A 14,606-nucleotide genomic window follows, 5' to 3' on the forward strand; every position below is an offset into this window, starting at 1 on the left:
ATTTAAAAAATTAACTAGAATATCGCTTAGTGCAAAAAATTTGTTATTGCATCGGCCGGGAATCGAACCCGGGCCGCCCGCGTGGCAGGCGAGCATTCTACCACTGAACCACCGATGCTTCATACAAGAAATCCGGGATTATTTAAACAAAAATTGTCTTAATAAATTGCACAAAACATAAATTTAGTAATAGAAAGTAGGGTTTGAGGAGCTAGACAACCATAACTTTTCTATTTTCAGTACAGGACACATACTTTCCAATCGCTACTTTCTATTAAGGATCGCTTGCCTGTCACGCCCACTTCTTTCTATATACTTACATATATCTTAAGACCCCTCATGATATATAGTTTCTTTTTCCAAAAATTATATTGCATCGGCCGGGAATCGAACCCGGGCCGCCCGCGTGGCAGGCGAGCATTCTACCACTGAACCACCGATGCTTGTTGATATTTCCAAAAATTTCGACATGATTTTTTAGCCACTATCTTTAAAATTTATTAAAACTATTTGGTAAGAATCGAAGATTTCGACAAATATTTTGTTATAAATGAATAATTTCAATTACTAAATTCATTATTGAAGTTAGCTTTGCAGTCTATAATCAAAACTCTACAGACTTAAAATTTTTTGAAGTCTTGTACAATAATTAAACGAAGATTCTCAGCTCTATCGAGCATTTTTTTCCAATTTCCCTTCCTCATCTTGAATGTAACCATAGGTCTTTCTCTAATCGGTGAATTTTTCACGAAACGTGTCTTGAACCCTTTGATTTTAGGAAGGAAATTGTCTGCCTTTAGTTTAAATTGGAAAACTAGATCGTCAATTGAGATCTCGTTGCCTGGAACAGAGTCACTAGAGCAGTTCTAGTGCTAATATAGACAAGTATAGAGTGTAGTTCTCGACCATCGTCTCTAGAACAGTTCTAGCGCTAATATGAACAATTATAGAGTCCACTACTTAAACAAAGTAGTTATAATACTTAATGCTAACTCAATCTGACATCTTCAATGAATTTTTGTAATTCTCTGCCATCACGGATTAATTTGCGATTCTTCGCACTTATTTATATGCAAACAAAAACATGAAAGTTACATTAGCTGATGGTGGCCACAACATAACAAGTGTAAAAATATTTTCCCGCTTTTAACAAGTGTACATAGATGCATAAGTACTTAAGTATTTGCAATAATTCGCTAAGCAGAAGGACTACTCGGTCAGTGCTAGTTAAGCCGAACCTCAAAAGCGTTGAAAATGCAAGAATGCAGCACAGTTACTTACACATACATACAAAGGCACATATGTGGATTGTAATAAATAAAAGCTGCAGCTTGTGAAGCAATGCGAAAGCCGACACAGCCGACTCCCCTGTTTGCATACCAACCTACACAAGTGGACCCTTCAAAGACTGACAACAATAACAAAAATATGCGCAAAGCTCATCAAAGCTGATCATCAAAAGAAGCCGCCGCGCCGCCACCACAAATTCATACGGCCTCGGCCTAAACAGAACAACAGAACCACATAACAACAACAACAAAACAATGCCTACGTAAACTGATGCTCAAGCCGCAAACTGAACTCGTTAAAGCTGCAAGTCTGTCGGCTGACCAAGTCAGTGGACACCTACAGCCGTACATACAATCTTCCAGGGCATATATCCGCGCAGCACAAAAACCTACACACAGTAATTGGAGTGTGACACCAGCACCAAAGGTGTGTACTTCGTCACAAAAAAAAAAACAACAATGTGGCTCTATTTGTTGGTCAGCTAAAATTGCAGGGAATACAGCGCAGAGCTCATTATGTGCCCGTATGCTGGATGGTGCGGATCCTTTCGCCTATCGGGCGAGGCAGAGGCGTAAAGATGTATGTTCTGCATTCAATGCGGGTTTAGTCGGCAATAAATTTGGTTATTTAATGTTGCAATAAGTTATTTTGTTGTATTGGAATCGGAAAATATTCAAAGCGCTTATAATAAAGTTACGAAGTAATGGTATATAGCGGCAAGCTTTGGAAACACGCGCCTTTCTTTAGCTCATTGAAGGATGCAAATAATAACTAAACTAAATTTATTTAACTTTCTGTAAGAGCAGCTATCATTTAGGATCAACGTAAATACTGCTTATATATACGACAATTTATTAAATGTGCTCCGATGTCATAATTTTCTTAGGTTATGTACATATTTTTGTTAGCCTAAGCTGCATGCGGCAGTTCCGGGAAGTACAGGAATTGTAGATCATAATTGCAAAAGCGGTTTAATAAGCTGTGTGTTCGCTGCCGTTGGTAGCGATTTACGCTAATAGAAATTGTTTACAATTAGGCTTAAAAGTGGCCAATAGACAAAACGATTAGATAAATACTTCGTTTGATACGTTTTCTTTCTTTGAATGAAGATGTTGCCAAACTATCGGAGCTCACTATCTAACTATCGATAATATAGATTTACTAGCGATAGCCAATTAGATTGCAACAGATCGGTTCTACGCAATCGGAAAAATTTAATTAATTGAGGATGTTGGCAAACTATCGTCGGCTGCTCACTACATAATGATCGATAATTTATATTTACTATCGATAACAAAAAAATTTAATCAAGGTCTGATCTACGCAAGCGGAAAGATCTCGGAGTCTTGTTCGGCCAAGGAAGACTATGTGGCGAATGCCTTATATGGCCACAGCAACGATTTAACAATAAAAATTGATTCCAATATATTCCAAATTTGTCAAAATATGTGTTAAATTTTAATATAAAGGAGGTTTGACATTAAAAAAAAACGAAATGCTATTGTCGAGACCGCAATATTTCAGATCAAATAAGTTAATTTCAAGTAGATACATTTATCATGTAATTTTTATAGAGACAATGTCATTATAACACTATACACTTGAGATTTAGAAGTTGTTTTCAGAAAATAAGTAATATTTTATTATAGGATTCCCGGTTTTGCTATTGATAATGGTAAATGGTCTTCATCCTTTCATTCGATAACATTTAACGATAGTATCAAATAATTATACCATTCCTTAATCATTTAATTGTAATTTAACAACTAATATAAATTAGTTAAAGCAATAAAAAAGAATGTATTGCATCGGCCGGGAATCGAACCCGGGCCGCCCGCGTGGCAGGCGAGCATTCTACCACTGAACCACCGATGCTTCTTGAATTCAACATCCAAATTACTGAACTTAAGTTATGCTCATCTCGCAAACCAGTTTAACTCAACTGCAGCTTCGAACTAACTAATAATGTGAAAGTTTTACGATGCAGCAGCCGGCTTCAACAACCAAGCTTACTTCAATGCATGATCAACGCACGACATTACAAAGCTGAACGTAAAAATATGTTTTACTGCTTGGTGAACCACCTGCAGCAGTGGTGGTGTCACTAAATGTCGCACCAACTTCAAGTTGAAAGCATCATAGCCGTCTAATAGCGGCTTATTGATAGATAGGGGTAGTCGCTACTGGTTTTATATTTAATTACTTTTTAAGTAGTAAATTGAGATAAGTATACATTATACTAAAATAGAGGCAGACAATAAAATATGTATATGCATCATCTTATTAGTACAACTAACTTAACGCATGGTTAACAGTGAAAACCTTATGTTAAAAGTCTTAAATGATCTATCTCAGAATATATGTGGATATAATTTTTTTTTAAATAGTTGTAATTATAATCTTTTTTGCATTGTTGTCTTTATATAATTATAATATGTTTTGTTTTGTTTATATTATTTTTTGGAGTCAAGAGATTGTTGTTTGTGTTTTTCTGGAAATAGTGGTAAAAGTTTAATTGCATCGGCCGGGAATCGAACCCGGGCCGCCCGCGTGGCAGGCGAGCATTCTACCACTGAACCACCGATGCTTGTTGAAATTCATGGTTTCAAGATTCGAACCCATTCTAAAGTTATGTATATCCAGTAGTTTCTAAAATTATCACTCGAATTTTTCAATAAATCTAATAATGTCAAAACTTTAAAACTCGGAAATAGTAGACAACAAATAGACAGACACAAATGAAGCCTAGTTTTGAACTCGGTATCAAATATATGGCAAAAATTCTAAACATTTGTCGGGTTTTACTTAAAAACTCTTTCTAGTTCTTAGGAGAAGTCTCAAGTTAAACCATTCATTAGTGATATTAGTGAAATCCATTTAATTAATAAATTAGGGAACTAAACTTAATTTAAGTTTATTAATTGTTAAGTAAGGCTCAAGAAGCATCGGTGGTTCAGTGGTAGAATGCTCGCCTGCCACGCGGGCGGCCCGGGTTCGATTCCCGGCCGATGCAATACTATATTTTATAGATAACAGAAGGATATATGAGTTATTTGAGGTGGTCCGTATCATAATTCCATATACATATCTAGACATTCTGAATAATCATATAGTGATTGTTATAGTGAATTGAAAGATATTTGGCTTCCAATGGACATCTATATCACCCAGATCCAAAAAAAGTTTTCAGTGTCCGAATAATGTGCATTTCTATGTTGACTAGATTTGCTATTTATAATCGCTAGATCTGTTCTGTTGTCGAATTTCTGTTTTTCTTCTTTGGCGAATGTGAAAGATTTAACGCCATCTGTTATACTCATTTGTAATATTAGATTTATTTATGAAGTTTGTGGTTAAAAAGTATATATAAAACTTAAGTTTTGACATCCGTGGTTTGATTTGAGCATTCCTCCTATTGGTATACCTCCTTTTAAACTTTCATCAAATTGAAATATTTTTTTTATAACTTTTAGTTTGTTTTTACTAACTACATTTACTAACATTTGATCTAGTTTCAACTTCAATGTTTTCGCTATTTTTATAAATATTCCCTAAAAAATATTAGATGCATCGGCCGGGAATCGAACCCGGGCCGCCCGCGTGGCAGGCGAGCATTCTACCACTGAACCACCGATGCTTGTTGTTAAAACTCATATCTCCTGAAATTCCAAGAAAGTTGTTTTAATAAATTTGTGTCTTCTCTTCAACTGGTAATTACTTTCCACATTAATTATTGCTGAAACAGCTTAAAGCTTCGAGTATTTTAAACTCATAAATATATTAACTGTATGCAATTAAAAATTTGCATAAAGAGAACTGCCGATAATTGTTAATAATGAGGTAATTCTATCTGTCGCTTTCCCTTTATGAACGAGAAACCTCATAATAAATTCGTAGCCTAGTTCGATGGAGTTGGGAGTCAGTGAGTTGTCTTGATTGTATAGCACTTTTTTCTCCGCCAAATGGGAACGTTCTTTCTATGATTCGGCGTTGAATTGGACCAATAATTTTAAACCATTCTTCACGTAGTTGATGTAGATCAGTCCCAAAAGATGGTGTCAAACACATTTCAGATCCATATGACTTCTTCTTCTCATTCTTCGGACCAGATTCGCTGTTGTTTGAGCTGTTCCTTCGTCTTTGCTGTGTGCCAGGGGATCCATGTTTTATCGACAGTCATGAAACGACGCAGAAATCCCTTTAGATCGCGCTTAAACAGTGTCAATCACTGCTGGGAGGTGGTCTAATTGTAGGTTTGAGACGATTATAAAAGTATCGACATTCCTACATTTTTTATAAGAAATGTTGTCTTCATCTTTGTTCTGTTTTCAAAGCTTTAGGCAGCAGTTGGAAACCTGTATTGTAATTCCTTACTTTGTACCAATCACTTTGAATACTAAGTATAGTGAGAAGAAAATGCTTGGTTCTCACCTTTGTTTAACCAACACCTTGAAGCTTCTAAATGAAATTGTTGAAGTTGGCATTGTGTGTATACATATCAAAAATCTCCTGCTGTTTCAGCCAATAAAGTAACTAATTTTATAACAATTTACGCCAACAACGCTACGTTTGCGAAATAAGTTCTTTCAATTAAATGTGGTTTTAATGACGCTCCCTACGGCGCGGCTAAAGGTGTCGCTTTAATAGCTTTCTTAACCACACGTTTATTCACTCCTTTTCGCGTGTCTTTTCAAAATTTCTTGCGTATATACATAGTATCACTTAACACACACCATCCGCATTAACATTTCAAATTTATTAGTCCACACACTCTCGTCTATGGTTACAAAGTAGAGTTTCTTATCAGTTGCCGTTATTTCATTAGTGAGCATCATTTAAGTACACTTGATATGTATATCAATATGTTATCACCTCATATATTTAAAAGATTAAGAGCATATTTCACTTAAAATCAAAACTATTTATAAGTGACATCTAAGATGTGTCACTTTTCTATGTTCCGTTGTGTGTTTGTGTACCGAGTTTTAATTTGACACCTCATTTTACTAATGGAATGACAGTTGTACCAAATTTGTGTTCAAATATTTTTTTACAAGTACCTAATCTCTTGAGACCTAACATTAGACTTAAGATTTGACATGTTGTACCGCTATAATTCTTGGAGAGCTTGTAAGCCTAGACACAAAAATGTCCAATGTTGAAATCTTCATTATTTACTATAGTATCTTTAATTCGTACGTACAGTGACTCCCAAAATTGACATGATTCGAGTTCTCAATTTTCTTAGAGTTACAACATTATTGTAGAGCCCGACCTAAAGTGGGCAATAAATAGAATATAGCCGAGAGAGGAGAACTAGAGATAAATTAAAGGATTAACAAGAAAGCTACAGAGTTTTTCAATAAATCAAAATCGGTTTGGGTTATCAATGCATTTCTTTATCCCTGTGAAAGTACATTCGACGGCATTGTCTATGGATTTTGATTTCTTTTGTATGGACATCACGGGCACGTTTGCAGAAGTCCTTACGTTGAACTTTTCTACGATTTTCAAGTATAAATCGGCCGATTCTGCTGCAATTTCACGTTCGATATTCGTTCGAAGCTCATCAATTGTCGCTGGCTTGTTGGCATAGACCATAGACTTGACCTGCAGGAAATCGTCTAACTGCATCAAATCGCACTACCGAGGCGGTCAATTGACTGGGCAATTTCGTGAGATAACACATTCACCAAACTTAGTTTTCAATAAATCGATTGTGACATTCGCTGTGTGACTTGTGGCGCAGTCTTGTTAGAACCACATATTGTCCATGTCCATATCATCCAATTAGAGTATAATCGATTGTGACATTCGCTGTGTGGATGCACATATTGTCCAAGCCAAGTCCAAGTTATCATCGAGCGGTAGCGATTCCCATTCACAGTAACGTGACGGTCGTGATCATCACGGAAGAAGTACGACCTAATGACGCCGCCGGCTCTTAAGCCGTACCAATCCGTAATTCGGGATGCAATGGTGACTCATGGAGTACGTGTAGATTACTGCCTGACCTATAACGCATATTTTGCTTATTGACGAAGCCATACAGCCAGAAATGAGTCCCATCACTGAAGATGATTTTTTGATAAAAATCTGAATCATTTTCAAGTTGTTGCTCAGACCAATTCACGAACATACGACAATTCTGGTGGTCAAGTGTCTTCAGTTCTTGCGTCAATTATATCTTGTAAAGATGTAGACTCTTTTCGCAAAATTGGCCACAACGACGTCACAGAGATGCCCAACGTTTGAGAACGACATGTGAGAGACTGATTTGCGTCTTGAGAATCTAACAAATTTTCGTAAGGTCAAAATGCGGGAATCGACATAGTAGCCTGGATCTGGATTTCCTTTTAGTTTTCGATCAAGGCATGTTCTTATATCGTGTTTTCTGACCAACAGTCTCTGCCGAGCCATGGGAAAAAGCTGAAGCTCCATCCAGGAATTGGATGTGGCCTAAAATTGTATTTATTTTAAAGTTTTTTTTTTTTGAACCATAGGCATACCAAAGAAATATGTATGAGAAGAAGCTCGTTTAAGATGTAAGGGTCTTCTAAACATGTTTATAGTGTCAGAGTCGTGACGGACATTAGTCGCGACCAATACAGCCGGATAGGATTACTACTCCGTCGGTCCAGATTTCGAATTTAGTCCGAACACTTCATCTGTCGTGGTCGTCGTGCAGTCAATATGAAACCTTTTTTCCCCTTATTTCATTTCTTACTTACTCTTCTCTTTTCAATTTTGCGAGTCACTGTACGCAACCGCTTTAATACTGATAACCCAAAATGAATTGTGAACACTGTGGTCGCATGTCCACTGACTTGATTGCGCACCGCTTTAAACTGTCGCTCTTACCATGCTGCTTATTGTCACAGCGTGTCTTCTACAGCGCAGACCACTTGCAACGGCTGGGGATTCTTGTTTACAGCTTGTGTTTATGACCCCTTTCGAGGCACACTCACACACACACACACCGCTTGTGAGGTTTATTTTTGCGCTTGCGTGTTGAGCTGTCCGCCTGTGTCTTTTGTGTCTTTATCTTGAATGCCGGTAATAAAAATGTAATAAAATCGATTTTTATGTATTGATATAAATGAAACATATAATTTATGACGTACTTAGTTGAATGTGACTTTAAGCGTTTCGGTCTGTTTTTTCAATGTATTTAATTTTCTGCTTTCCGTCCTTCTAGAGTTTTTCCTTTCGTTTGCGGCTTTTCCGTTGGAAGTTCAATGGGTCAATGCAGTTCATTTGTGGTGTGATAACTCAAAATACAAACATATTTGGAAAGCGTCAATTGTTGTTATGGCTGAACTGTGAAATTGTTGTTGTACTTTTTTGTTGTTGACCGAAGAAGTATTCTTGTCACATGCCACAATGCAATGCCGGCTTGCTTTCTTAAGCGTTCGCTGTCACACTGTCTTCTATCACACCAAGTATACCGTCGTTGCTTCTTCTGTTTTTTTTTGTTTACTTGTGGCATGTCTACAGCACGTCGGAAGTCAAAATTCGACAGCATTTTAATTAAAAGTCACACAATTTTAACACTAACATAGCTTTCTTCTTTTTTAATTAGTGCGACGCGCGTTCTCTTCCACACAAATGCACATGTCTTCCACTTTTTTTTTACCAAATCGTCTTTGGCGCTAGCTGTTGTGCCGAGCGAAGCCCAAACCGCAGGGCAAACATACTAACACTTGCTCTTGTCAGATATCCACACCTGTATGCTTGTCGGTGTGTTCACTCCTTTTGCGCGTTCGAAATATTCCGCCTTTGGGGCTCGCCACTTACCTTTTTACTATGTGTTGGCAAGGAACGCGCCCCAGACAGGCGACGAAGTGGCGACACGTTGTCCGTCTGCTGTAAGTCCTCCACCCTTCTATCTTCTGTCTTACTTGCAAGACTCCTCCAACTCAACCACAAGCGATCTGCACGAACGACAGCTCCCAAATAAACTGACCGACTGCCGGTTAATGTCTTTGCGAAACTGGTACGATCATACAACTGAAACAACAACAACAACACAACTGCTTTGAGCTGCAGTTAGACAGTCTTCCTTTGGTTGTTTGCGCAGACAAACGATCTTCGAAAATGTGGCACAGTGCCCAGGATACATTGCGAAATCGTATTGTTATATATTGCTTTGTATTGTAGATATGTATGTATGTTTGGGGACCGCTGGCACCGCTTGGTTTGTTTTAATTCGAAACGTTTTTCATGACGCGCTTCTTGGCTTTGCCCGACTGGAGTCTCTCCAAACTGCTGCCGTAGCCTGTCTGCTCCTTTATAAGATTTGTTCTTATTTACTGCTTTTTGTTTTTGTACTATTTTTGCTTTATTTTGAACTTGTTTTGCCGTGCTTACAATTAATTCAGGTGGCGCTTAGTTTGCGCGTTGCTCGAATTGCGTGGCCGCACAGCATCCTTCTGTTGTAATCAAAAAGTGTTTCATTGCACGGGAGTGTGGCAAGTACATGTGGTAAGACATTTCAAGACAAGCGAACAGGTTCTTCGTCGCGTTACAGACGTTCTTGCAGAACCTATATACATATATGTGTGTGAAGAGTGTATAGTTCCATCACGAACGCCTTATTGCCTGCCACTGTGGTGTGGCAACTCTTTTTTTCTGTTTTTGCACCAAGAAGTGGTGCTGTTGATAGCGCCTTGTCGCCGGCAAACTTGTCTGCTGAATACTATTGAGATTAATGTCAAAAGGTTTTAATTTAATTAGATAATTTCTCTTAAAGTATTTAAAGCAATCCTTGGACTCTGTAATGCATTCTTGCATTGCTTTTGTTGTTGGCCTTTGGCTCTTCAATTATTTTTTAAATAATGTTTAAATTGTTTGCGATTAATCTTGTTCTCTTCTTTTTCTTTGCAGGTAAGTTTATTACTGGAACATATTTAAAATGAACTGTAATTAAATTGTGACCATATCTGTCCAAATATATCTACAACAATATGTATAAAAAAGAATATGTGAGTAGTAGTAATTATAATTATTATTTTATGTGAATAAGTATATAAGTAATTACAAATATTATGTAAGTGTGAAGTATTGTCTATAATATAGATTGTGTAATTAAAAAAAATATTAATTGCATCGGCCGGGAATCGAACCCGGGCCGCCCGCGTGGCAGGCGAGCATTCTACCACTGAACCACCGATGCTTGTTGGTGGTGGTGGAGCTCTCTGCTGGGAGGTTTGGGCCTCTTTTCTGGACCTATACTGGAGGTGCCTTTAATATACAAAGCTTAAATTATCAACTAAGCAATGTTAAAATTTTACGAAGTTAATCAGTTGAAATTACGGATTACATAAAATAATCGAGATTCTCAAAATAATAGAATTATGGAGACGAATTGACTTAACAATAACTGCATATCTGTCCCCCCGGGCAAGCGATAACTCGCTCGTGATTTTAACGAAAGTTTGAACAAAGTCAGATCTAACTTCCCTTTCTTATGTATACAGTGTAAATAATTTCGCTGTTAAGAGAATCTAAAGTAGAAACAGTAGTGTCTCTTTACAGATTACAAGATTTGAAAGAAACAACCCAGTGTATCCTCATTTCTTTGAAAAAATTATATTATATTTTTCAACATCGTTGCAATCAAGGGCGATTACCGTTTACAGTGATTTTCCAACTATCCGATACCATTTTTCTAGTTAGTTTGTTTCAAAATCACTCTCTACGATTATCTCTTCTTATCGATAAATTTCATTCGAGTGAGCATTCCTTGGAGACAGGAAAAGTCGTTGAGTTCAAAAAGTAAGTTGCATCGGCCGGGAATCGAACCCGGGCCGCCCGCGTGGCAGGCGAGCATTCTACCACTGAACCACCGATGCTTCATATAATAAATCCAGGGTTATTTAAACAAAAATTTTCTTAACGAATCGAAAACATAAATTTTAAGTATAAAAGATAGGTTTGAGGACCTAGACAACTATGACTTCTCTATTTTCCGTTCAGAACACCTACTTTCCAAACTAGTTTCTAATAACGATCGCTTTCCTGCCACGCCTACTTTTTTCTATATACTTTTTCCTTTAGACCTCTCATGATTATAGTTTATTTTTACAAAAACTATATTGCATCGGCCGGGAATCGAACCCGGGCCGCCCGCGTGGCAGGCGAGCATTCTACCACTGAACCACCGATGCTAGTTATAAAATTATAACTGTATTTTTACGGATTTGAAACCATACTTATGTTTAGTTTGTTAGTTGGTGGGGAATGATAAAAGAATGACCGACAGAAAGCACGCGCACTGAAGCATCATTATAGTGTCATTATGTTTCCAAGGTAACCCGAACGAGGCACCATTTAACCACTCAAAGTATTAGATAACCTTAGTGCCATTTTATTAAACTGAAACATTGGGAATTATGGAAGACAGTCCGTCTTATCCTTCTGAAGACTGCATATTCGTAATATTCTAAAATATTCTAACAATTATCATTGTCTACACATGCATTCTATATCATGTTTCAGAATGTGAGAATTTAGGGGTATATACCTCTGAAATATTACTCAATTCTCTGCTTGGGATTTCTACTATCCACACTTCCTTTGCAGGAGCTCAACAGTTTTGGAAGGCTTATGGGAACTTCATTCCCGTCGAAATCGTCCACTTTTTCATTACATAAAAGAAGAACCCATTAATTAATAATCTGTGTATTCTTCGTCAGTACTATAAATAACTGTCCACTATTCCCTATTGGGAATATAATAGGTTGTTTTTATTTAACAAGGGGTCTCTTTTTCCACTCGTGCGCCGGAAATCGGAAAGATAGCGAGAGTTTTCTGCTTACAGCTCGTGAAGAATCCAAAATTAAGTCTACATTGCTTGAGGTTCAGCTTTTTAGTATCAAAAACCACCATATTTAAGTTCACTGCGGACGCATTATTACCAATTGTGACGTCAGCTCTCATGCGGGACTATTAAAAAAGGAATTATGCATCGGCCGGGAATCGAACCCGGGCCGCCCGCGTGGCAGGCGAGCATTCTACCACTGAACCACCGATGCTCTTATAATAAAATTAACCGTAAACTTTAGCGATTTTAAATTATATTGTTTTTTAAAAGAATTAAGTGCATTAACATTTGTGTGAGAGACTTGGTACTTCTGCCGTTATTAACGGTAAATCTAAAATAGAGCCTCAGTCATATTTCGTAGTTAGTAAGATATCACCAAGGTCCTTAACATATTCGTATATTTGAAGTAAGATCTTGAAAAATTTTTAGGCTCTGATATACTCTAGCTTGAGATCCACTTGAGATACTGAGCAGTTAAATGAGCTGGCAGTTTCAACAAGTATTTGGATCGACCTGTCTACCTTTTATAAAGGTTTAATGTTCAATATCGAGTAAGTTCGAGTAGTTTTAACGTTGGTTTAGTGCTTAAAAAGAAGTTTTGTCGGACCCTATCGAATCAACTACAGTTTTCATCCGAGTAACATCATTGGTGCCTAATGTTGTCATCAGTTCACTTCAAGTTCCCTTTTGTCCAAAATTGCAGTTAAATTTGACATCGTGACCACTAAAAAAGTAGTTATGCATCGGCCGGGAATCGAACCCGGGCCGCCCGCGTGGCAGGCGAGCATTCTACCACTGAACCACCGATGCTTGTTAATAAATTTACTAAATATAGTTGGCGATTTTAGCAGAAACTAATTTGCATATAAATCTGGAAATATCTTTCAAAGAAAAGAGTAAACACATCAACAGAAAGTTGACCTTAATCTATGCGTCTTGCGTCAAACTTATCAATATTAATGATTATTAAATAGTTTCTTTTAGCTTTCGTCTGCACATCCATAATTTGTGTTAACACGTAGATCTGGTAATCATAGTCATGACATTGTAACTGGGTGACCGGCGCCAGGTTTTAAGTTACTCAGTTGGAGTTGAAATAACTCTTTTAACCGTCTTAAGACGCGCTTGAAGTTCAGTGGCGATTGTATGTTGTCATTCCTGAAATAAGATTAATATTTGTATAGCACATCTTGGAGAAATAATGACCCCTGAGTTATACCCAAGAGTAGCCTGGATTGGTACTTCAGGCTTTGAGAGCTATTACGTAAGGGCTTAGTACGATTTTGGCAAGGAGATTCTAGACAACTTTTGGGACATTGTGCTGCTGGCAGAGGTAACGAGATTCAGGACTTCTCTCTTTTGTCGTAAAATAGTCCGGGCTACTAGGTACTTCCAATACTGGGAAAGGTTAGAAGAAAGCAAAGTGAAAAATAGCCAGTATGAACCAATTTCTTTCCTTTAATTATTGAACTCCAAGGTCGTATATTTCGGTCCTTCAGTTTACAATTAACTTTCTGCTCTTAATCGAATTAAGAAACCCGCCACACTTCAATCCAATTCGTTTCCTACGCGAAACTAAAAAAAAAATATATCATTTATATTAAATTTTCACTACAAATCGAATTTATTACGCTTATTTCCTGTCATACTCGTATTTCACTATTTCCCTTTTGTGCTCACCAATTTTGTTTATTCTTTGTGCATCTATACAATACATTGATTAATTCCGACACCATTTATCACGCTTTTATCCCGTTTCTTAGGAAGAGTGAAGTAAGTTGAAAGTTAAAGTTAAGCCACAAAAATTAAGAATGAACGCACTGCAATGTAGCATACACAGTCGGTTCACTAGTTGCTCGACGGCGGTTGATTCATTGGCACGGCAGTAGTGCGCACAATAAAATCCAATCAAGCGATTGGTTGCGCATGCGCGTGAAGTCTTGAACGGGAACAAAAGCACCTAAAGAACACCGTCGTTGTGCCGGCGAAGCATACTGGCTATCCTACGTAATCTTGACGGGGTAACAATACGTAGTATAAAATATAGGCTCATGCTAATACCACTTACTCTGTGTTACTCTACGTAGTGTTGCTGTTGAATGAGTGAAATGAGCTTGGATGTCAGCGACCGCACTGTTAAAGTTGTAGGAGAAGCATAAAATGCATGCAACCACGTTCCAATAGCCAATTTCGGATATTTTCTCTACCGTCTGCTGACACTCGAGTAGTGAAGTTGGCTTTCCTGCATTGTTATGGGGAGGCTACAAATCCAATTTGACACGCAATCACGTAGAACCAATCGTTTTGGTATTTCGTATTGAGTAAACTTGCTTGCCGTTGCTTTTTTACTAGTACCTGCTTGCAACCGAGTCCAAGGTAGCTTAGTTAAAGCTTGAGTGAAATTTTGATTTGCATTATTTTATTATTTCCTTTCAAAAAGTTGAGTGGTAATCTCCGATTGCGCACGCCAAATCCCCTTTGAAAGCCATAT

At 37.5% G+C, this 14,606-nt stretch overlaps 1 protein-coding gene and 11 non-coding genes across 13 annotated transcripts in view; 2 read left to right on the forward strand and 10 right to left on the reverse strand.

Annotated features, from left to right (window-relative positions):
• Positions 1-14,606, forward strand: part of LOC105216953 (bone morphogenetic protein receptor type-1B) — a 206,213-nt gene that overhangs the window by 22,245 nt on the left and 169,362 nt on the right. The window lies entirely within an intron of this gene.
• On the reverse strand, positions 48-118 carry Trnag-gcc (transfer RNA glycine (anticodon GCC)). Its single transcript has one exon. It is a non-coding gene; the product is annotated as a tRNA-Gly (tRNA).
• On the reverse strand, positions 373-443 carry Trnag-gcc (transfer RNA glycine (anticodon GCC)). The gene has a single exon. It is a non-coding gene; the product is annotated as a tRNA-Gly (tRNA).
• On the reverse strand, positions 3,095-3,165 carry Trnag-gcc (transfer RNA glycine (anticodon GCC)). Its single transcript has one exon. It is a non-coding gene; the product is annotated as a tRNA-Gly (tRNA).
• Positions 3,807-3,877, reverse strand: Trnag-gcc (transfer RNA glycine (anticodon GCC)). Its single transcript has one exon. It is a non-coding gene; the product is annotated as a tRNA-Gly (tRNA).
• On the forward strand, positions 4,233-4,303 carry Trnag-gcc (transfer RNA glycine (anticodon GCC)). The gene has a single exon. It is a non-coding gene; the product is annotated as a tRNA-Gly (tRNA).
• On the reverse strand, positions 4,857-4,927 carry Trnag-gcc (transfer RNA glycine (anticodon GCC)). The gene has a single exon. It is a non-coding gene; the product is annotated as a tRNA-Gly (tRNA).
• Positions 10,395-10,465, reverse strand: Trnag-gcc (transfer RNA glycine (anticodon GCC)). Its single transcript has one exon. It is a non-coding gene; the product is annotated as a tRNA-Gly (tRNA).
• On the reverse strand, positions 11,074-11,144 carry Trnag-gcc (transfer RNA glycine (anticodon GCC)). Its single transcript has one exon. It is a non-coding gene; the product is annotated as a tRNA-Gly (tRNA).
• Positions 11,389-11,459, reverse strand: Trnag-gcc (transfer RNA glycine (anticodon GCC)). The gene has a single exon. It is a non-coding gene; the product is annotated as a tRNA-Gly (tRNA).
• Trnag-gcc (transfer RNA glycine (anticodon GCC)) lies at positions 12,256-12,326 on the reverse strand. The gene has a single exon. It is a non-coding gene; the product is annotated as a tRNA-Gly (tRNA).
• On the reverse strand, positions 12,855-12,925 carry Trnag-gcc (transfer RNA glycine (anticodon GCC)). Its single transcript has one exon. It is a non-coding gene; the product is annotated as a tRNA-Gly (tRNA).

The sequence above is a fragment of the Zeugodacus cucurbitae genome, chromosome 3 (genome assembly GCF_028554725.1).
Source record: "Zeugodacus cucurbitae isolate PBARC_wt_2022May chromosome 3, idZeuCucr1.2, whole genome shotgun sequence".
NCBI lineage: Eukaryota > Metazoa > Arthropoda > Insecta > Diptera > Tephritidae > Zeugodacus > Zeugodacus cucurbitae.